Raw genomic sequence first — 24,785 nt, 5'->3', positions numbered from 1 at the left:
TAGTGAGGAGAAACACACAGTAGACAAAAATATAATTTAGACAACGTCAGATGGTAATCAGTCCTGTACAAATTGCTTAAGGAAGAAGAAGTATCTGGGCATTGGAGTTTGTACTGGGTGATCAGAGAGAGTCTCAGTGAGATACAACATTTGAACAGAAATAGGGTGAAGCATAGGAACAAACCATGAAAATTTCTAGGAGGTAGATGTTCCAGAAAGTGAAAGGGCTGTGAGGTCTTCAAAGACTTATGTCTCCAGAAGTTAGCTAAATGCCAGGGTTGGATTTAAAAAAGAGAAGAACATTTGGAAATGAGGATCTACATCTACATTTCTCAAATGCTCATATCCTAGACCCATTATTTCTTTATACATGAATAGCCAGAGCCTATATTGCAATATTAAGATATTTAGCAACATCCTTGGTTTATATTCACTAGATATTAACAGCATTCCCATAAACCTCCCATAAATCCTGACCCTAACCCTAACACCTAACACGTAAACTTAACCGTAACCCTTAAACTTAACCCTAACCCCTAACCCTAACCATAACCATAACCATAACACTGAATTAACATGAAATTTAACTTTATTTTAGAAAACGATTCTTTCTTATGTGTTCAGAACAGACCATGGGATAACAGGCAGAAATAGCACAGTGGTTGTTCAGATCAAGACGACAGGAGTGCAGGTGATGAGAAGTGGTCAGATTCTGGAGTCATCAGATTTCCTGGAACATTGTCATGGATGTGAGAAAAAGACAGAAATCACGGATGACTCCAAAATTTTGGGCCCCACAAAGTGTAAAGATTGGACTTGCTAGAGATGGAGAAGGCTATAGGTGGAAGGGGCTTTAGGAGAAAATTCAGGAATTCTATTCAGCAATAAGTGTCCGGTGTCTATTAGACATCAAGCTAAAGATGTTAACTTGTCAGTTGGCTATAAGAGTCTGCATTTCAAGGGAATAATCTGGGTCAGAAACATGAATTTGAGAGTCACCTACACATGATTGATATATACAACCATGAGATTACATAAGATCACCAAGGGGATACAGATAAATAGAAAAACAAGAGAAATGGGCAAGGGAAGGAAAGGAAGAGGAGGAGAGACTCATGAATTGAGATCTGGGGCACTTACACTTGAAGAGATCAGGGGGGAAAGGAGAAATCAATAATTGAGACTATAAAGAAGGAGGAAAACAAAATGGGTGTGATGTCCAGGGAGATAAACGATTGCAGAGTATTAGGGGTAGGGATCAAATATTTCTGCCAAATATTTCTGCTAAGTAAGGAAGACTGCCTATAACAATGGATTTAACAATATGAAGGTCACTGATGTTAATTATAAGAGCATTTCTGATTGAGTAATGGGAGCAAAAGCCTAACTGGAGTGAATTAAAAGAGAGTAAAAGAGCAGACCTATGCTTGGCATTACCTTACTGAACCCTCAGCAAACTCTGAATCTTTGAAATCAGAGATATTCACAGTCATTATTTCTTTGCAACTTCAAGCCGTAGGAAACATCTTGGAACAGACGTGGGTGAACCATAAGTAATTGTACCCTTAGAGATCTCCTATATTATTATAGTCAATAAAAATATATGCCATGTAGACTGCTACAGAAATCTTCACAGTTGTATATGGAACTCTGAGTGTTTTATAATTTTAATCTGGCAGCAAAGCCAACTGTATATCAAGAGTGTTTTAATTGGTATACTGTCTTAAAGAGTATAAAAGAAATAGATAAATTACTTTCTAATCAATTGTAACCAAGTAAACTATTTTGCAATTCATTATTACTGAAAACAATGGGAAGAAGACCAGGAAACCCCAGGAATTAGGGATGAGGATAAGTAGAAACTAATGGAAAAGCAAGAAGCATACAGAGTTTGAAGAAAAAAATATGAACTACAGGATGAAAACAAACCAGTTATAGGAGAGCAAAGTACAATGAAATCAAAATAACTACAGCAGTGGATAAACAAACCAGTTATAGGAGAGCAAAGTACAATGAAATCAGAATAACTACAGCAGTGGATAAAATTGAGGCGTTCACAGTGACAGCAGGAGTACATCCAATATATCCAATAATCAAGACATTGAAATAAGGCCACTGTTGTCTTGGCAGAAAGCTTATCTTTAAAGATTATGGCCAAGTGGCAGTTTTCATCGCCAAAAATATTAAAATAAAATAAATGAAACAAATAAAATAAAATAATAGTAAATGAAGGCTACGACCATCTCAGAATCTTATGTTTACATTGCCAAGGTGGAAGAACTAGCACATGGAAGGGATACTGTGGGTTAAATCATATCCCCCTTACATTCTGTAACAGTGTTCTTTTTCACACGGGGGATAAAATATTTTCTTTAAACAATTTTAGAAATAAAAGTAGTAACAGGGTGCTTTTTTGTATGTGAAAACAGAATATGTAATAATGATAATAACAACTGTTCATTGGTTTCTTAATGAATTTGGACAAGTACAGAAAAATGCTTTGGTTCTAAATTTGCAAATCTGCTGATCATTATTCCATTGAATTTTACTAATATGCTGCCATTAAACCAAAAGTAAATAGTGGTATATTACTTAGGGTTTTACCTCCTTGGAAGAAAATCTAAAGGCCCATGATATGCAGACATGTAGAGCTGAGATCAAGTTTATATCTCATGTAGTATACAGACCCTTGGCTATAATGTTAACCCCCAAATCACCTACACTTGCATCTCACTTGGGCCATGTATTTACTCTTTGTTCCATATGCACTAACATTTGTGAAAAAATTGTTTAATTAAAATATTTGCTCTTTTTATAAAACATATGTCCTTGAGCTTAAAAAAAAAAAAAGTCAATTCCTTCCAAGTGCTGATGACCAAAATAAGGGAAAGGTTAAGAAGTCTAAGAAAGTGATAATGTTAAAGCAGGAAACATATTTTGGCTAAAACAATGAAATTTTACATTTCATTTAAATTGAAATTGAAATTTTAATTTTAAATGAACATCCTAAATGAACCTGTCTTTCTTTCTGATCTGTACAGAAACAAACAAAGTTTGTAAGACATCAGTAAATGCTCCCATCAATACTTTTTGGGGGAAACTACATGGTATTTGAGGCTACGTCTCGGGCAACTTTCGAGAGTCCACTGTAACAGCCATTCTCAATCAGTATTAATTGTTGAAGTTAAAGAATCTGCCACTGTGTTCAACTGGGTTTATCTGGATTTCCTGTTTTCACAACAGTGGTCTATATGCCGGTAAGAAATTGTTTCTGAGAATCTTGTGTTCTCATTAGTGTTCTTGCCAAAATTTCAGAACAAAATTCAAGTACGTGGTCTGCTGACTGTTTTGAAAATTACATTTTGATGTTACAAGTATGATATTCAATTCCATTTCTTTTCTACAGTTTTCCACAAAAAAGGTATTCTAGTGTTTTATTAACTCTCATGGGTGTCATTTCCATCAGTACATTTTATTTCTAAGATGTGAGCTATTGAACTAGTGTTTACTTCTTCCGCATGGTTTCCTGTCTCCTATGAATGATAACTGAAGTAGCTATGTCTACAATACATCACTGATTTTTTTTCCTCCTAAAGGAAAAAAAAACTCCTTGAGTTTTTCAAAACATTATTTTCTGAATGCACACTCACGACTGCCTGGGTAACAACTTAATTCACAGCACATCAGAAGAACGTTTCCCTTTTGATATCTGCAATTTTGTTTGCTTTACTTTAAAACAGCATAGTGTTTTGTATTATTGCTCTTTTAAAATTAATGAAAAAATAAGAAATTATTAAAGACCGAGTGGATTAAAATCTTCACGCACCATACATTGAAAGTATTTCTGGATTAGAAAAACAATGCTGGATAGTTTTAACTGTTAATGTGAAGAAAGCAAAGAGAAGTTACCATTTATTTTCCATCTATTCTGTCGCATTGAGCCAGGTGCTTTACGAGCATTACCTTTTTAATCTTCTCAATAAAGCTGTAAGGTGGCATTATTTTCTTTATTTTGTCAACAGCAACTACTTATAGCCAGTCTGTTAAATTCACAATGGAATTTAAATTTTTCCCTACCTCCAAAGTCTGCAATGTTTCTAGTATACTATCGTACTTTCCACATAACCATTTCACTTTTCTTCTAGGGAATTCAGCCTCCAATATATGTAAACTTACCTATTTAAAATACATTGTTCCATAATTTTTTTTGGAGATGAAATTGCAGCCCATATAGTATTAAGGATAAAGGTTTAGAAAACGCCTCTCTGAACTCCTATACCCATAATTTTAAGCCTTGTAAAAGAAAATACCTGTTAAGTCTGTTTCACAGGAGAAAATACTTGCAGTCTAGTGGCATAGTTTATTCCAGAACTGTTCTTTTGCAAGGAACGCCTGTGTGAGAATGGCACTAATAATGCTAACATTATTAGTACACTGATATTATTAGTATTTTAGTATTATATTAATGATATTAACAGCACTAATATTATTGGCATTAATGGATGACTACTAATAATATAATAAGTAGATAGAACTAATTACAAGTATAATCTCACATGATCTTGAACTCTACCTACAGAGGTACTATGAGAAATTCTGACATTTACCATTTTGGCATTGGGGAATTCAGTATGAAGCAGCTTTGTTTTTAAAACTATTTGTTTTAATTCTGTAGTTTAAGAAGGCCAGATTCACCATGCACAGTTACCTTCAGTTTCTCTTGAACCTACCTTCAGTTTCACAGGCCTTTTTCAGGTCCCTGGAGAGGACCTAACAATGTGTCCACACGATCCAAAGTTTGTACACTTTCTAAAACAAGATATGTTAAATTCAACTATGACCACATTCCTTTCTATTTCAGTCCCCCTCCTCCCTGCCAACCCCCATCTGCACCCAAATCCTCCTCTCCTACATAATAATGTAGAGATTCTGGGTGTGTTTGGTACCTGGCTTAGGGAAAGCTGTGTTGGTGATATATTTGCTTTGAGTTTAGTGAACAAGGATATAGACCAGAATATAGAATTCTGTTATATAGGACAATCATCTCTTTTTTTTCTCCTGTTTTTCTCACCTTCTAGGCATGGTTAGTAAATTTCATCAAAATCGTGATGGTAGATCAAGAAGGGAATGGCAATCTAACAACATGTACTTAAGCTTCCGAATCAATTCTCCCAAGTTAGAGCTGTCTAGTCTCTAGATTTTATGGGAAGTAAAAGCAGGAGTTTTTTTCAATGGGTGATGAGATGAGCAGTTTTCATGTGTATTTTGAAAAATGAGGTCACAATAGGCCAAAAGATTAGGTCAGGTGTAGCTTTTTGGGAAGCAAACAAAATCTAAGAAATAGAAATATATATTCAGCTGAGACCTCATAAGAATGATATAATGTTAGTAGTAAAGATATGATAGCTTATAAGAAAGACATTGATCATCTTATAAAATAAATGAGCTTAAATTGTCACTTAGTTTGTTACTAAAGTGACCGTTTCTTTGACATTAGTTTAGCTTTCATGCTGTACTGTTACTTAAAAAGTTTTTATTTTTCCTAGGATATTTTAAGGGACCAAAACAGATTCTCATTTTCTCCCTAAAAGCAGTGAAATTGGCAATAATTCTTCCCTTTGAAAGTGAATAGCCACAAATATATGCAATTAATATGTATATTAACAAAGGTATTGACAAATGTACTTTTTAATGAAAATCTCATTACCTTAATGATTGTAATTGAGCAATTAATTTCTCATGAAGTCTTATATTGGGGAACTTTACCTAGTCTTAGCACAATGTAATACTTCTTTCAGCTTATCTTAGAAATAAAAGCAAAACTTAGATCTTACATTATTTTCTAAAATCTCTACTGCTATTATAGCTATCTGCACAGCATTATACCATTTTTCTGCAAAGAAACCTATAGGCTTTAGTAAAAATACTGAGTTTAATATTAAACTTAGTCATTTTACCTTCTATTTGAATTGTGCTTGATAGTTTCTAACCTATTTCAACATATTATTTATCTTGATATTATGAATATATAAAGAACTAATTCAGTGTATTATAATATTATCCTAAAATAGCAAAATCATGATTCTGAGTTCTTTCCAGTCATTTTACTATGTTCTGTGGTTGCAAATCATGCCTCAAATACTAGTAGATTTGTATACACATTACAGAAATAAATGTGATCAAGAGTGTGAGTGAATTAGAATAATTCTAATGTTGATTTTTTTAACTGGAATTTATTACTTATTATAAGAACAGAAAAGGAGTTCTCAAGTATAGACAGCACTGTTATAGATATGTAGGGCTAAATGATTAACATGCAATTTTTGTATAAAATAGAATCACAATGCATTATCAAAATATAGTGTTCTGTTTGATTGAAGAGAAAAAGAAAGAAGGAAAAAGAAATTTGAAACATTGCCTGGAGGTATCTTTGTTACCTAAAAGTTCCAAGAGTCATCTGAACAGATTACTTCCAAGATACACGAAGAACTTAATTAAAATTGTATTGATGTATTGTATCTGCAGAGATAATTAAATACAACACCGGGTTTTGCATGCAAAAACATATTTGTCTTGCCAAGAAAGTAATTGAGAAAGAACTGAGTGAGTGACTCAGCCTTGATGCAGTAACTTTTATCAGAAGAGTTTCTGTAGGTTAAGGGAACTCTGTAAAATGCCTACAGGCACACGTGTTGGTCTAGCTTCTTTTTGTGTTTTAACTGAACGTGCAAAAAGATGGCATAGTAAAACAAATGTGTATTTCTCCCCATGAGTTCACTCTACAAGAAAAGATAAGCTAAATCGGATTATGAAATCAAATGAGAGTTCATGCTTTATTCACTTGATATTATTCATCTATTTCATGGTGATGCTTACTCCTCTTTAAGCAATCACTTAACTACTAATTCATACTTTTCCACTTTCAGATACAAATGACTCTCACATGCCTGCATCCCAATGATAATTATTGCTCTGAAAGAGTCAGTTCCACTGAAAAGATCTACTTCCCATTAATTATTGAACTATGATGATAATATTGTAGTTACCGGAACTTGAAGTTGCTAGGTTGGAGAAATCCTGGGTAAACCCATCAGCCTTCTTAATGTGCTTAACAGGCTTACACAAAGAATATGCATATGGCTATGCAATATATATTATCTTTTAATCCTTGTAACCATAAAAGAATTTAGAAAAAAATGATTTTGTTAGAAAAGCTAAACACATTGACCCAGATTTTCAAAAGATCTATTGTACCAGCACCAAATGACTCCAGATGAAGCTAAAAAGGCTACTCAAGAGGAAATAGGATCCCAGGGCTTTATTCTGGCATCTTAGGGGGAAAAGCAGCTCAAATTAAAACATCTACACAGTTTCTAAAGACTTCAGAACACTGATGGTAGTTGAGCTATTTGAGGATAGAGTTTAAAGGAAAGATTATCCAGGAGTAGAGAAGATGACTTTCAGTAAGTGACTAAATACCTGCTTCCAAAAGTTTACAGGTTCAACGTCTATGCCACGTCACAGTAGCAAAGTGGAAAAAAAAAAAAGCTATGAAACACAATTTGAGGGGGACAATTTTAAGAATGGCAGAGAAAGGGCCTCCAAAATCTGCTATTCCATGAAAACAGTGAGAACTCTAGTAAAGACTGCCAAAATTCACTCTTTCAAAACTTCAAAACTGAACCAAAGACCTCCAACAATCTCAGGAGCATTTATTCAAGGCAATGAGTTAAATCTCAGTAAGAACAGCAAGAGCCATGTGGCGTTCTGACTTGCTCTATCCCTATCACTCTCCACAAAACCATGAAAACCAGCAGCTTTGCAACTAAGGTAACAGTGAAAACAAGCAGCCTAGCAGCCCCTAGAGGTGACAAACTGGGTTTGAAGCCTTTCAGAAAGCCCATCCCCATATATTTGATCTGTCTGGTAGCTCCCTGCAAAAGCTTAACAGAGCTTCTCATTATTTGACCTGATAGAGTATATTCACTAAAAAAAAAAAAAAAAAAGCCTTATTCCCAAGACATTTGTTGAAAATAATTGCTTAACATCACAACCACCTAAGGCAGTGATAATAGTTGAAGCAAACAAAAGGCTAGTCTAAAAGATAAAAGGAAGATCTGGAGAATGACATTCCATAGTTGGCTTTGAAAAGCTCCAACAGGAGCACCTGGGTGGTCCAGTTAAGCGTCTGACCAGCTCAGGTCAAAATCTCGAGGGTCACAAGTTCGAGCCCTGGGTCCAACTCTGTGCTGACAGCTCAGAGCCTGGACTCTGCTTCAAATTCTGTGTCTCCCTCTCTCTCTGCCCCTCCTCTGCTCGTGTTTGTTCTCGTGCGCGCGCACTCGCGGTTTCTATCACACATACACACAAAAATAAATAAAAACATTAAAAAAATTTTTTAATGAAAGAAAAGCTCCAACATATTCTTGAGAATTGAGAAAGCCCCATGCATGTGAAGAGCACTGAGTGTTGTAAGTAAGTTCTAAATTCTACGCTTGAAACTAATATTAGACTGTATGTTAATTAACTGGAATTTAAATAAAAACTTGAAGGGAAAAAAAGACCTAAATAGACATTCTTGAGTTGAAGAATAACTGAAATGAAAAATTTCCTAGGAGGATTCCACAGCAGATTTGAGGAGGTAGAAAGAGAAAATAGTGAACTTGAACATAAGTCAATTAAGATTACCCTATCTGAAGTACAGAAAGAAAAAAAGAATGAATAAAAATGAATAGAGCATCAGACATGTGTAGGATATCGCCAAGCATACTAACATATTGATAATAAGAGACCCAGAAGAAGAGGGGGAGAGAGAAAGGGGCAGAAAAATAGCTGAAAAAATAATAACTGAGAAGTTTAGAAACGTGATGAAAATGCTCTTAAGTTAAAATGGTAATTTCAAGTATTAACTGCATGAATATTTTCCTACTGAATTTCTAAAATCGTCTAGCACAAAAAAGTATACTATGCCTATTCACCATTCCTAGAGCAATGGAAAGAAAGAACATTTGTGTCTATTACTAAATCAAACCAACTGTATTTTAATGTTTAACGATCAATTTATTGGCAAAAGTCTACCACAAGTATTTTATATATTATTGGTTCTGTTGAAACAGTGTATTTTAAATAGACTTATTGCTTAGTCTTTAGCACTTACGTAAATTTTTAATTTTCTGCTCTGCAGCCCTTTTAAAAAGTGGAATGAGACCATCTATTCCAGAGTGGTTGTCCAAATGGCGTATTAATTCATCTATTTAGCTTCTCGGGACTCGCAAACTCTATCAAATCAGAGTCAGGATACTTTACAATGGGAATAATTGCTCATTCAACAATCACTTATTACATATGTATTCTGTGCTAGACATAAAGTAAAACATGTAGTATTTATAAGCACTAGAATATACTATGTGCCAAACACTGTTATAACCAACATATGTTAACTTACTGAAACTTTCAAGCCCCTTAAGAAGTAAACGTTATTGTTATTTCCATTCAACAGATGATAATATTGAGTCATAAAGAGAGTAAATAACTCGATTATAATCATAGAGCATTTAACAGTTCTTCCGAGCTTGAGCCAGTATATGAGCCTACACCATCTGACTCTAGTTCCAAAAAGCATCAGTGAAAACATTCGGTGTTTCACCTGGAGCTTACAGTGTAGAAAAGGAGACAGTGTAGAAAGCATTAATTTCTACAGTGTAGAAAGCATTAATGTGGCAGTTCCAATTACATCAAATTAGTGCAGTTTTAGGGATAAGCACATGATACTAGAAGAACACATTGGTGGGACTTCTAACCTACCTTTTAACAAGGATAGTTATCTGAAAGGAGACTCTTGATGAGAGATAGTGGACTCTTTTAGGAAGCTGGGAAGATGTAAGAAGAAAAGATACAATGGTAAAGTTTCAAATATAAGAGAACACCAGGAATAGGAGGAGTCATGAGGAACTTTAAGTTTAGTAACTGACATTGCATCCGTAATCACAACCGGGAGAAGTAAAGCCATCAGACTTAAAGAGTAAATGTTGATGGTATTTTGTATGTTTGTATGCAAATTCAGAGTTTTGTTAATTACAATAGGTAATAGGTATAAGAGAAACTATTTTCAGGTTTGTATATTAAGAAAATTCACTTTGGTTGCAATGGGAAGAATAAATTGGAGAGCAACAGTAAGCAGAAAGGGGATACTTTAGGAGGGTGTTGTACATGGATACAGGTGATAATAATTTGAAAGATAATGATGTGGCGGTATGATAGAATGGTGATTTGAGGAATATATGGAATAGTATTTGGTGAATTAAATGATATTAAGTATGAAAGATAAGAAGAAATAAAGGACGATTACCATTAATCTCGGAAATTCATTTAATGCATAACTATGCTGTAACAATTCATTCTTAGCTATCGCAGGGATATGCTTTTTTAGCGAAATTTTAAAATCTTGTGCAATAAGTATCTTTTAGAAATCAGCATCACAGTAATGTTTTCCTACCTTTTGAATGATTAAGTTCCACTTGATTACTTGGCAAGAGCAAAACAAAGGATCATGTGTTCCCTTTTACAGTGGATGTCCACAAGCTTCAACCTAAGTTTTATTCTCAATTCTACTAACTTCTGTTTTCTTAGTTGCCTTGACTAACCCTCTCATTCCTTATCCTTGCCATATACTCATAACTTCTTTGTTTTGTTTTTGAGATATGTAAATGCTAAATTGATCCTACAAATAAGCTAATACTAATTCCCTTTGCTGACAGTCTAATTAGGATGAAAACGAGATTAGTATATTTAGAATACTGTACCAATAAAATTAATACAAAGTATATACACAATTTTTAAAGAATCAAAAATTAGAAAATCAAACAAGGTGGGGAAATAAGACAAAGTTGTTTAATGTGAGACTGTTGATTAATTTGTAACATTCATTTAGTCTGAGCTAAATAAATTTACTTTAAAACTGGCATTTGGTAGCTATGAAAACAAACAAAAAAATAAACACCGCCAGAAAAAGGTACTGAATAATAATAAAACACCTCAAGCTTTTAGAAGGTTCATAGATGAATTAGAGAATGTTTGGTCATAAATTAAGTCAATCTTTTGAAAAGTTAACTATTAGAAATGATTTATTTGTCCAATTGTTTCTTAAAATCATTATATATTTCTATAAATTGGATTGAGGATATATTTACAGCTTGGGATTCCTAACCTCTTTGATTATGGGTCTACAATATTAAAATCATTTAAAAATCAATAACTACATTATTGTACTATAATGTCTGTCCTTATACCAATTTAATGTAAGCTGCAAGCACATACATGTATGCAAACGCAAACCTTATTCCTGGAATTTTCTAGCTCAACATTTATTGAGCTTCCTGAGTACCACAATTTATTACAGTCGGTTATATATTGGCATTTGCAAGTAAACAAATAACTATATTAGAATTAATTACACTCTTACGTACTTAATTTCATTATTCACTGGATAAACAACTCCAGGACTGATACCGTTTCTGTGTGATTAAAAGGCTGATTTTTAAAAACCTATATCCCATTATTTCTAGCATAAGTTCATTTACATCAGCGGAAAAGTCACCCATAACCAAGTATGCCGAACACATCAATGCGAGACAATCCTCAAGTGAAGTAATTATCCTCAATTATAATGCTAATATACATAGTTATGATTATCTTCAGGGTGCACCCTATTGACGTCCAACTTTCTGTGCAGCAGAGTGGTAACACACACACACACACACACACACACACACACACACACATACACACACACAGGAAATTGCAGATAAGCCTGTCCCATCATCCCAGGGATCCATGATGAAGCAGACAGAAACCCAGACTAGAACTAATAAAAATTATAATCCTCTTGCTTCCTGCACTAAACCTGAGAGCATAGTAACTATGAAACTCAGAATTAACATATACTTTGGAAGGCACAGAAGCTACAAGGACAGCAAAGAGATGGGTTGGCCTGATTTGCTTCCCTTGTGGGGACTTGAACTGAACTCAGCCCAAATGAGTGTAGCCAATCCTTGAAGAAAAGAGAACAAGGGAGGAGCCACATATTTCAAGAGTCAAACAACTATTCTCCTTCCTTTGGGAAAACATTAGTTGGAGAGATAGGGTGCTACAAAATGATGCTGCATTTTGCTTCACGTGACCTCTATTTTGGTCAGCCTGGTTCAGAAATACCTTCTGGATGTGTCATTATAGTCTCGTTGGCTCTAGGATACAGTTCAGTACTGCTGATCTAATTACTGTAAATTAACTGAGTGAAATTGAAAGAGACACTTGAAAGTAAAACAGAGGCTTTCTGTTTGGGAACTGGGAGGAGGATATGTATCCCTTTATGGGTGACTTAAGTAGGTGTTCCTCAGAATGTTTCTTTGTTGTTTTGTCCACAATGTTCTTCTGAGAGTAACTGGACCTAAATTTTCAGTTCCTAAATATCCTTTCTCCCCCTACAAAGCATATCCAGAATCAGTAAAAGAAGCATTATGATGGGAAAGATAATCTGCAATAATGCAGGTAGCTCTTACTAGGACATGAATAAGAAAGTATTATATCGCTACAATTTTAGAAAATAAGTTTTGTCAATAGGGGAGAAAAGTCATTATTCACACTGTCATCAAACAAAATGAAATGTCGCTTGAATTTCACTTCTATTTTTATGTGTTTTTATATACTCTCATGTTCTGTTTTTTTATTCTGTTGTTAAAACTTACTACTGTTTTTCTCTTTGGAATATGAAGGTGAAGGTGTTTTGCTGTGATGTGTGGGATAAGGGAAGGTATTTTCATAATAAACTTTTCATAATAGCTTTCAAAGTAAACTAATAAATAGTAAGCTTGGTCTACAGAAACTATTAATTATGTTGGTATCATTTTGGGACAATTTCACTGTGGAGAGGGATATACCTCAGGCCTAGAGAAATATTAATATAACAGAAAATTTAAAATTTACAATCAATGTCTCCAAATTCTCTTGGTCTTGCATTACTGAGCCTCATACCAAAATGTCATTGTTCTGGATAGCACTTCAGCCAATTTTATTTTTACAACCCGCACCTCAAACCTCTCCTAAGGCACAGTGGAATTCATCTGATATAATGGAACTGTAATACTGAAAAATTTTAAATTGCATTTGTTTTCTCCCTCCACATCCTTGAAGTTAGCCAAATAGAGTCCTACATAGATCTGTTCTAAAGTCTAAGTCTAATCCTGTGACTTTTCAATTGGCTAAAAAGGGCAGTTAGGAGACACTGGGATGATATCAATGAATAATTAGAAAGTAAAGCTGAGAATAGTATTTGTGCTCGACAGGGGCCAAGATGGTGGAGCAGCATGGAAGTTCTTGGCTTCTCTCATCCCTGAAATGCAGCTACATCAGCACCAAACCATTTTGCACACCTAGAAAACTGACCTGAGGATTAACACAGCGATCTGCATAACTTGAGCCACAGAACTTGGCAGGTACATGGCGCGGAGAGGTGAACTGGGGGAGAAAGAAGCTGTGGAGGGTAGGGAGCTGTTTTTGTGGAGAGAGGACAGAGAAAGGGGGGGGGGGAGAGTGCAGGAAAAGCACTCCCCCAGAAAATATCTGGAGAGAAAGAAAAAGAGTAGAAACACAAGGGACTGAACAAGAAATCTGTTCCCCAAATCCACTGACGGGGAGAAGGGAGAGGGTTTCAATACCATTAGGACTCTATAAATAGGGGAGCACAGAGTTGGAAATTCCAGAACTCAATACCTAGTGCTCTGGTGGGGACGAGGGGCGCATCCCCAAGTGCAGGCAGCAAGGTCCAAGAGGTCTGTGGGGAGAAGCACTTTCCCTGCTTGGAGGGCATTTGGGAGAGGACATGCAGCCTCCCCACAGGCAAAGGTCTCAGTAGACCCTGGAGAACAGCCACATTTGCTATAATATTAGCAAATATTATAGTAGAACAAATATAGTAGAACAAATATTATAGTAGAACAAATATAGTAGAACAAAGATGCTGAGGTGTGGTGAAACCTCGTGCCAGTTGTATGTTGTGATTTGCCATAATCTCTGAACCACTACTAGGTATTTGCCCAAAGGATACAAGGTAGGCTGTTTCGAAGGGGCACACGCACCCTAATGTTTATAGCAGTGCTATCGACAATAGCCAAAGTATGGAAAGAGCCCACATGTCCATCGATGGATGAATGGATAATGAAGATGTGGTATATATACAATGGAATGTTACTCAGCAATCAAAAAGAATGAAATCTTGCTATTTACAACAGCATGGATGGAACTAGAGTGTATGCTTATGCTAAGCATAAGTAGTCGGAGAAAGACAAATATCATATGACTTCACTCATATGTAGAATTTAAGATTCAAACAGATGAATGTTAGGTAAGGGAAGCAAAAACAATATAAAAGCCGGGAGGGGAACAAAACATAAGAAACTCTTAAATACAGAGAACAAACTGAGGGTTGCTAGAGGGGTTTGGCGAGGGGAGATGGGCTAACTGGGCGAGGGGCATTAAGGAGGACACTTATTGGGATGAGCACTGGGTGTTATAAATAGGGGATGAATCACTGGATTCTACTCCTGAAATCATTATTGTACTATATGCTAACCAATTGGGATATAAATAAAAAATAAATTAATTAATAAAAATAAAAATAAATAGTAAAATAGAAAAAGAAAGTAAAGCTGAATTATTTCTCAGCCTAATTACATTCACGAGATATTACACATTTGCTCTATTCAGCCATAAACCAAATAAGAGTTTACTGTAATGATTGTCTATGAAACCACTGAAATTCCAATATGAATATTTTTATTTTGTATGAGGAAACACAAAAAATGCAAAGAAGTAGAAATAAACCATTCAACTTAACAGGACATCAAAATCATTCATAGAAAGCTACATTTATACAGGGAATCAGGAAACACTGAAAGAATTGTTACATGAGGAATGTATAAAACTCATTTGTCTAATATAAGGAGAGTTCATCATTCCTCAAATCATTTTACAAATGTCTTCCACAAGAGATGACTAGATGTTGTTTCTGAAATGAATTTTCTTCCACTGCTGTGATTATACAGTGATTTTTTAAAAAGTAATCTGCAGATTTTATTATGGCAATTCATTAAGAATGAAAGGATAAGAAAACCATTACTGCCGTGACTTTACCAAATAACAAAGCAGCAGGTAAGAATAATCTCTATACCTTTTATTTCCATACTGCTCCTAATAGCATTGTCTAGCTTTTCAAGCTGTTTGACAAACAAACAATATTGCAACTTCTCAGTGAGGCAGCCCAGATGATATTCAGAACGAATGCATTTTCTATCCCTCACAGCAATACACTCAGTAGAAAATCATTAGATTCTGAAGCCGTATTATATTTTGTGATGATTTCAAGGTTAAAATGCTTTGTAAGATCTGGATAAATGTCTTCAAACAATTATACCTCTGCAAACAACTTTTAAACAATGGGTTCATATTTATATTTTGAAGTTTTAAAGAAATTGCTGTTATAAAATTGCACTATAAAAATGTTACACATATTTTATTTCTACAAAACTAAACAAATGTGGTCTATGAGAGTTCTTCTATAGCCTTAAAATACAAAATGTATACCTGTGAAAAATACAAGCATTTTTTACTATCATCAGAGGAATCGGTGAACTACAACAGACACTGTTGCATTGACAAGTTCAAATTAACTGCTTATTCTGATTTGTAAAAAGAGGTGAGCCTCATACAAGTAGTATGAAATAACATCAATTTTATTGACAGAAACATTTCAACCACTAATTTACCAGCTCTGTTATTTAGTGCACATCAAAAGAAGGCCCAGGATCTTTATATTGAAGATTTTATTACACAACCCTAACACACCTTTTCTATATTTTCTTATTTGTTTTCAAGAGAATTCTGCTTAGCATATAAATCATCTGAAATGTTCCCTAGCTCAAATTTAGCTCATAGATAATGAGGTAAGATATCCAGTAGCTGGCTATGCTGGGTTACACACAATATTTTGGGAGTGGGAGAAAAAAAAATACTGAAAGAAACATTAGAATTCTTTCAGGAACAATGATATAGACTCTTATTTTTTCAAATAATTCAGAAAAACTAGCTTACCTTTCCTTTTTTAACCAAATCTTTGCACTGTGAAGCTTAGGTTAGTGAAGTAGTATCTTAAGGGAGGAAGGCATGATTCAAACTAGTTACAAAAAGTTGTGTTCCTATTGACTTTCTATTCAAATTATATATTGAGATAAACTTATATTCAGACCGAAACGACCCTCCTCGTGAACACTTCCTTAAGAAAACACACTATTTCTATTGTGCATGCTGAAATGCTATACTAAAAACTGTCGGCCCATCTCTCATTTCTACATGTATTTGGCCCTGAAATAGTGGGGTTCTGTATATGGATGGGGCTTTCAAATATTCTTCCTTCATTGCTCGTAACTCTTTGGTTTGTAGGCATTCAGGTTTTCCATTTCAAGCAATTATCTTATTTTTTTTAATGTGTATTTATTTTTTAGAGAGAGAGAGCAGAGTAGGGGCAGAGAGAGAGGAAGAGAGAAAATCCCAATCAGACTCTGTGCTGACAGCACAGAGCCCAACGTGGGGCTTGAACTCATGAAGCGTGAGATCATGACCTGATCCGAGATCAACAGTTAACCAACTGAGCCACCCAGACACCCTTCAAAAAATTGTCTTAAAGAAGAGAATATGAAGTATTGGCTTTACAGTCTATCTCTGCAAGGTCAAGCATTTCTAATAGGGCCAACCTATCAGGGCTCAAAATATCCCTCCCGGCCCTAACCTTTTTATTGACATTCTGTAACCATCAAAATAAGGTGTTATTTTTGGGAGACTGCTTAAGAAAAGTCCCTTCAATTTGTACAGGTGCTTGTACAGAAACAGACACCTGATCTGAGTTAGCCCTTTGCCCAGTCATCTCTGAGGATGAGAACAAGGTATGAGCTTGTTATGAGCAACTTCTGCTCAACTGTCCACTGGACTTGCAATCTCAGTGAGTCCCAATTACGGAAATCATTCCTCCGAAATCCTAACTTTGAGAGCTTAGGAAAGGGTTCTATTGGAAAATGGGAAGTTGATCAAATAATAAAATATCTGAAACAAAAATGAAAGATTTGTACTCGTTTTCTTCACTAACAACCTTATTCTTCAGTAAAAACATAGAGAATTGAATATCATGTTAAAAATATAAAATGTATATTATGTTAAAGACATAAACACTGAATTTTAAAGCTGATTTATCCAATTTGTCAATCTCTCACTTTATAAATGGCAAATACTAGAGCCCAGAAAGTTGAAATGATTGTCCATAGTCACCCCCAAAAATTAGAGAAATAAGTGTTACATAATCCGGGTTTTCTGACACCCTCTTAACTATTATTTGTACTCTATTCAGTTACCTAGGTATGACTTTTGGGGTCTTTACAGACTCCAAGGCATCGAGGAAAAAAATCCTGCTAAATCAACAATTTATATGGGAGGCAGTAGAGAAATTTCTTGAGTAAAAAATGGTAAATGCAGGAGGAATCCTTTTATTAACTGACAGTTTTAAAGAATAAACAAATAAAGCAACTAGCAGTCTAGATAATTGCCTTCTTCTTCTATAATCCCCAGCTTAATTTTTTGCTAAATTTTGATTATTGGATTATCAATAGAACAATGAATAAACAGGGAAGAATTTCCTTTTTTTTTGTTTTGTTTTGTTTTTACTTTTCTACCTTTGGATGTCCCTAAATTGGTATGTAGATTGAAAGAAGATCCCTTCTGCTGATTTTCCTTGATTATCTCTTCTTAAAAACAAATAAAGTTTTGAAAAATTAAAATGTTTTTCTCATGGCTTCTTACCTAAAATTTCTTCTGATATACAAACATATGGTAAAATCAATGCATGTAACTAGAAAAGGGTTTTATTTTTATGAGTCTTTTGTGTTAAGAATAGTAGGATAGTAATCTCTTAGTGTCACTGCAGTGTCTTAGAACTGCAGAGTTTTGTGATTCCTAAGATGGACCTCATGGTTAATTTCTAGAGAATTCAATAAGAAGGCTGCATCAAGCATTTTGAATCTGCTCTGACTCATATCACCTTCACTGGACGGAGTCACTGCTGTACCATAGTTGACCCTTGAACAACATTCCCCACATAGACAAATATTCAAATAGAGCTTTTAACTCCCCCCAAACTACATTACTAGTAGCCTACTGTTGACTGGAACCTTCACCAATATCATAAACAGTCAATTAATATTTTGTGTGTTATATGTGTTATATACTGTGTTATTAAAATAAAATAAGAGAAAAGAAAATGTTATTAAGATAATCACAAGAAAAATACATTTGTTCTACCCTACTATATTGATACCATAAGTGAATGTCATCTGTTTACAAGGTGAATTGTCTGTCAACACCTGCATCAATGTTGTCTTATAGGATATGAAACACTGTACATGTTACACGTATTATTAACACTAGACATCAAAAGTTAAAAGACAAAGTGAAAGAGAAATTCATATTTATGTACAAGCATGGTGATTTATGCATTGATAATGAAAAGAGCAATATAATTGCTTTTTTGGTAGCTTATTTTTAAACAATGTGATTGTTTCACAGTGGCCTAGCCTGTATACATTATTGCATAAATTGTTATAAAGTCATTATGGAATATAGTATTACAGTCATATTCATAATTCAATATTGGAAACAATGTGACATATTTTTAAGTTTATCTATTGATTTTGAGAGAGACTGAGTGACAGTGGGGTGGGGGAGCAGAGAGAGAGAGGAGAGAGAGGATCCCAAGCAGGCTCTGCACTGTCAGCAAAGAGCCCGACACAGGGCTTGACCTCATGAACCGTGAGATCATGACCTGAGCCCAAATCAAGAGTCAGACGCTTAACTGACTGAGCCACTCAGGTACCATAACAATGTTACATTCTCCTTTTCATTTTTTTAAGGTTTTTTAAATATTTGTTTATTTTTGAGAGACAGAGCGAGACACAGCACGAGCGGGAGAGGGGCAAAGAGAGAGGGGCGACACAGAATCTGAAGAAGACTCCAGGCTCTGAGCTGTCGGCACAGAGTCTGACAAGGGGTTCAAAGTCACGGATGGCAAGATCATGACCTGAGCCAAAGTCAGACGCCAAGTGAGCCACCCAGGTGCCCCAGAAATGTTACATTTTTAAAAGAACCACTTACTTGTGATCATAGGTTGATAACCCAGTTTCTCCAAATATGAGAGAAAGAGGTATACAGTACAGTAATGTAGTTTTTGGAAAGCAAAGTTATAAAATAGTAAAAAACTAACATATCATTGATTTTATATTAAATATCACTCACCTTATGCCTAGCGAAGGACAGACTATCCACTTCCGTACAGGTCTTGTACATGATGGTCTATACGATGAATTCTTAAACGATGATGATGGTAGCAACACAGAACATCTCATGTCGTTATTGCCATAGAATTATTAGATTCCTAGAAGAAGGCACATATACGTACACAAAAGATACGTTTATTAACTACACAGCATGATGATAATTTATTATTTCTTCAACAGAAGTGTAACATCATAAAGTTCTTCATCCTTCTGTCTTCACATTGAGTCAGCTGAGAAGGAAGAGGAAGGGCTGGTCTTGCTGTCTCAGGTGGCAGAGGCAGAAAAGGCAGAGCAGGTAGATGGCAGGTAAGAGACGCAGGCGTACTCGGTGTAACTTTATGGAAATAAATCATAATATGTGTCTGACTATTTTTTTGCTGTTTTTATTTCTATACTAATCCTTCTTCCACCATGAGCTTTAGTTTCAGGGCCCATATCATAGAAGGGTTCATGTTGTAAAAGAAGTCAAAAGTCATCTTGAAAAAATGGAGTGCTTTTGCTGGATTGTCTAACATCGATTTGTTTTCTGGCCCTTATTCTACATTTTCTTCCTCAGTGTCTGATTAATCAAGTCATCAAGCCATCTGTTAATTCCTCTGGGGTAGCATCTACTAGCTCTTAAGTATCTCCACGAACCATATCTCAAAAGTCTTCACCCTTTTTTTGCCACATCCATAATCTCTTTCATCATTTCCTTTTTTGGCTGTGGTGTAAATCACGTGAAGTCATGCACAACACGTGGACACTTTTGTTTTCCAGCAGGAATTTACTGTTTCATGCTTGGTAGTTTTCATGGCTTTTTCTCTAACAATGATGGCATTTTTAGTGGTACTATCCTTTTGACCCACTGTTCTAGATACTGAATGAGACACCTTGTGTTTGGGGGCAAGTAGACCACTTTGATGCCTTCACTGTTGAACTCATGGAGTTTGGGGGGCCAAGGGCATTGTCCAATATCCAAAGAACTTTAAATGGCAGTCACTAACTGTTGAGTTACTTCCTGACTTCAGGGACGAGGCATCAATGGAACCCATCCAGACAAAAAAAAAAAAAAAATAAGACTGATAGCTGGTGATTGTCTTTTCTCTTCAAGGCTTGGGGGTTAGCAGCTTCATAAATAAGGATAGTCCTGATCATAAACCCAACTACATTTGGACCCAAGAGTAGAGTTAGCCTCTCTCTTCATGCCTTAAATCCTGGTGTTTGCTTTTCTTCCTTTCTAGTAAATTTCTTTTGTGGTTTTTTTCGCCCCCATAATAGGGTACTTTCATCTACATGAAAAATCTATTTAGGCAGATATACTTTCTCCTCAGTAATTTTCTTTTTTTAAAAAACATTTTTTTAACGTTTTTATTTTATTTTTGAGACAGAGAGAGACAGAACATGAACGGGGGAGGGTCAGAGAGAGAGGGAGACACAGAATCTGAAACAGGCTCCAGGCTCTGAGCTGTCAGCACAGAGCCTGATGCGGGGCTCGAACTCACGGACCGCGAGATCCTGACCTGAGCTGAGGTTGGACGCTTAACCGACTGAGCCACCCAGGCACCCCTCCTCAGTAATTTTCTTAATGGTATCTAGGAACTTGCCTGTTTCCTCTTGGTAGGCAGAATTTGCTTCTCCTGTTATCTTGCTGGTTTTTTAAGCCAAGCCCCTTTCTAAAACGATCAAACCATTCTTTTCTGGCATTAAATTCTCTACCTCTAGATCATTCAAGTCCCTTTGACTTTAAGTTGTCATGTAATGACTTCACTTTTTCTTGAATCACACTAGGGTCTGTAAGTATTTCTTTTTTATAGCAATACTGCACCCACATAAAAGCTGCATCTTCAATATGAGATAAAAAAAGATGTTTTGCAAAAAGTACAACATTTTAATGTCTGCTGGTATAGCTGAAGCATCAGCTTTGTGACTTTTTTCTTTTCTTTTTTTTTTTATAATGGTCCTTATGTTGGATTTATCTTTGCTGAAATGGTGGGCAACCGTAGCTGCAGACCTCAATTTATGGTCTATCGAGCAATTCAAGTATTTTTTCTTGTAATGTCATGACTCTTCTCTGCTTCTTCTTTGGTGTACTTCCAGCATCAATAGTGGCACTTCATATGGATCCCATGGTGTTATTCAAGACTTACGGTGTTGTACTAAACATGGAGAAAATACACGAGAACCACAAGAGATTACTTTCACTTTGATATGCAACTTACCAGAGAGACAAACTGCTCATATGGAGACGGTTAGCATCACATGACATAGTCCCAACACTTGAGCTTGCTACAATAGCAATGGGAGGTGGATATAAAATTCTATATTCCATATGCATATACATACAATATGTACTACAGTTAGTTTTATGCAGTTATGACTTAACACCACATCTTTATGTTTGTTTACATTTCTCTTGACCCCAAATGGCACCATGTATGCACCTGTATGTGTGTAAGTTTTGACAAATTTTAACTTTTGAGAATAGATTTCTGTATATTTTATGGTAGCAAATCATAAAATAGACTAATATCTCCATGTATTTTATACGTTCATGACATAATTTTTTCTTAATGTGTTCAATATTTCTAGACCACACAGTTCATCTCTGAATTTATTTCCAAATTGTCACAAATCTTCAAAAAATGTTCTAGTGTATTTATTTTTAAAAATCTGAATATAATAAGTTAACCTGTACAGTTCACACCTGTGTTGTTGAAGGGTCAACTGTAGTTTCATTATCTAAAGATACAATAGCCTCTTTCTAGTAAACTTGGAATTTGTTCTGCATTATCCCACCCTTTATCAAGGCTGCAACGTTAGTAAATGAATACAGATTTTCCACTTGGAACCACTCTTGGCAAATATAAAATGTCCCAAAGTTATTACTGTATACATTCATCTTGAAAGCAGACCTGTACAAAGACAGGTTGATGGGGTTATTGTTGATGCTAACGTTCCATGAGAAACATGAATGAATTCTGACACATTTCTAAATCCATTTTTTCATGGTGTTAAAATCTCGTTTGTGACAATACCTGGAAGTGTTCCACTTCTTATCTGCATTGTTAAGAGCTACTAATATCACTGTTTCTCTAAAATATAATTTGTAACTATTGCATCTGGATTCCTGAAGAGTTGTGAGATGTTAGTTGTCCCCTAATACATTATTTGATGCTGTTCTTAAGGATTATATGGTCTAAATTGTATCTGAGGGAAAAAATACAGACTATGATAAGTCCTTTACTTTTCTTGGTTTATTTCCCTAAGATATATTTCTCCTAACTTTTTAATTCTCTGGATAATTCACTGAGGTTCTCTGGACAGGGGAAAATTATGTCTGCATTCAAATAACTATATTACTAAAAAATAAGATACATAGAGCACACGTGTATATATCAAAAAAGTAACAAGCTACATAGTAATCTGAAATTTTTGATATAAAGGTCTTTAGTAATGTAAATATTGTAAAATATTGCTTAAATTTAAATAACTGAAGATTTCCAGTCTTGTCAACATTTGTACATTTACTGTATTTTTATGTTTTTTTAAAATTTTTAAATTTTATTATTTTTTTAATGTTTATTTTTCCGAGAGAGAGAGTGTGTGCAAATGGGAGAGGGACAAAGAGAGAGAAGGAGAGAGATTGAAGCCAGAGCAGGCTCCGCACTGTCAGTGCAGAGCCTGATGCAGGGCTCCATCTCACGAACCATGAGATCATGACCTGAGCTAAAATCAACAGTCAGATGCTTAACCGACTGAGCCACCCAGGTGCCCTCTCTTAATTGTATTTTTAAATAGGAATATTAGCTTACAGACCACAAACCTACTTGGCTTCACAAAGACTAATCCTTAAGCTGAGTGTAACAAACTTACTTAATGGATATCAACATTCTATGACAATGAAGTCAAAATAAATTTCCACTTTAAATCATATGTGTCATGCATTCTTATAATATTCTTTCCAGGGGGTTATTTATCATGTTTTGATTTTTGAAATAGAGTCACAACAAAATCATTACAATACACTCTAAAATAGACAACATGGAATACTAATTTGTAAAGATTTGGATCGTCCTAACATGGATTAAATAATACAGAACTTACAGGGCATCTCAAAAGCATATTATTTTCTATCAAAGAAAATGTAAAATATGTAATGATAATAGTAATGCTTATCATTTAACAATGCCTATTACTTATACAGTGAGAGCGCTGTACTAGGCACTATATTAAATCTGTTACATATATAAGCTCATTTATCCTTCACATCCTACCATCACTCCCATTTTAGAGATGTGGTAGTTGAGATACCAATTGATTAAGTGCCTTACCTGAAACACATATCTGGTATGTAGTAGGATCAGTTTCAATCCCTAGTAGAATGGCTCCAGAATCCAATTCTGGAAATAGAAGTGTATTTATTTTGGTTAGGTTAAATAAATGACTGATCAAAGCAACCAAAATAAATACCCATGATTTAAGTTCAAAAGATAAAATCTTATTTATGTTATAAAGCATAAATCATAAAAGACAACCCAAATTCTTCCCTGTCGAATAACTTAATATTCTACCTATCCATCAGCTTTTGACATGGTTGAATCAGATGCAATAAAAATGTCATTTTGTAGAATTTTCACCCTTTGGAAAATTCTGTTTAAATAGGCCAGAAATAATCTCCATTTGATGAATCTTGGATGATATTCAATTAAACTTCTGTATGAAATAATAAAGATACCTGAGTTCTAGTCCCGATTTGGAATATTTTAAGTCTCTTAATCTCCAAGGACTTCATTTTCTTTATCTATAAAATCCTGAGGTTGAAAAATTGACCTTTATTGTCCTTGTCATCAACTTGAATTTATGACAGCATTGTGGAATAACAAACCCTTCATAACATGTTTGTCCCTGAACAGGACATTGAAGCCAATAGGCAATAATTGGCAGAAAAAGGACAGAGCTGTGGCTTAACAAGAATGACAGCAGTCCTTGAGCTTGACCAAAGTGCTAAGTTAGTAATTTACCAAGTAAAACAACATTGTTGGTCTAACACCATCTGTTCAGTGTTATTTTCTTTCTACTTGTTCTTTGGGCCTTTTACTAGGAAGCTCTTGCTCTGACTTGTCCTTTCCCTTGGGTTTCTTACTTTACCCTCCTTAATCCCTTGCGAAATGACTCTGGCCAGAAGTGATTAGAGCTCCTACTGAATCACTTGTCCTGAAGCCAACTCTTTAACTTTAACACACAAAATCCTGCCTGCTAGATCACCAATTAACCCAATTTTGATGTCTTCTCTTTGATGCTCAGGGACTATAAATATTAATGCTTGTTCAAGGGGATCTATCTATTTGGCTTTTTTCTAATAGAAATATTTGTGTT

This window comes from Panthera pardus, unplaced genomic scaffold (assembly GCF_024362965.1).
Source record: "Panthera pardus isolate Hobbes unplaced genomic scaffold, ASM2436296v1 HiC_scaffold_13, whole genome shotgun sequence".
NCBI lineage: Eukaryota > Metazoa > Chordata > Mammalia > Carnivora > Felidae > Panthera > Panthera pardus.
This window is presented reverse-complemented; position numbering follows the sequence as displayed.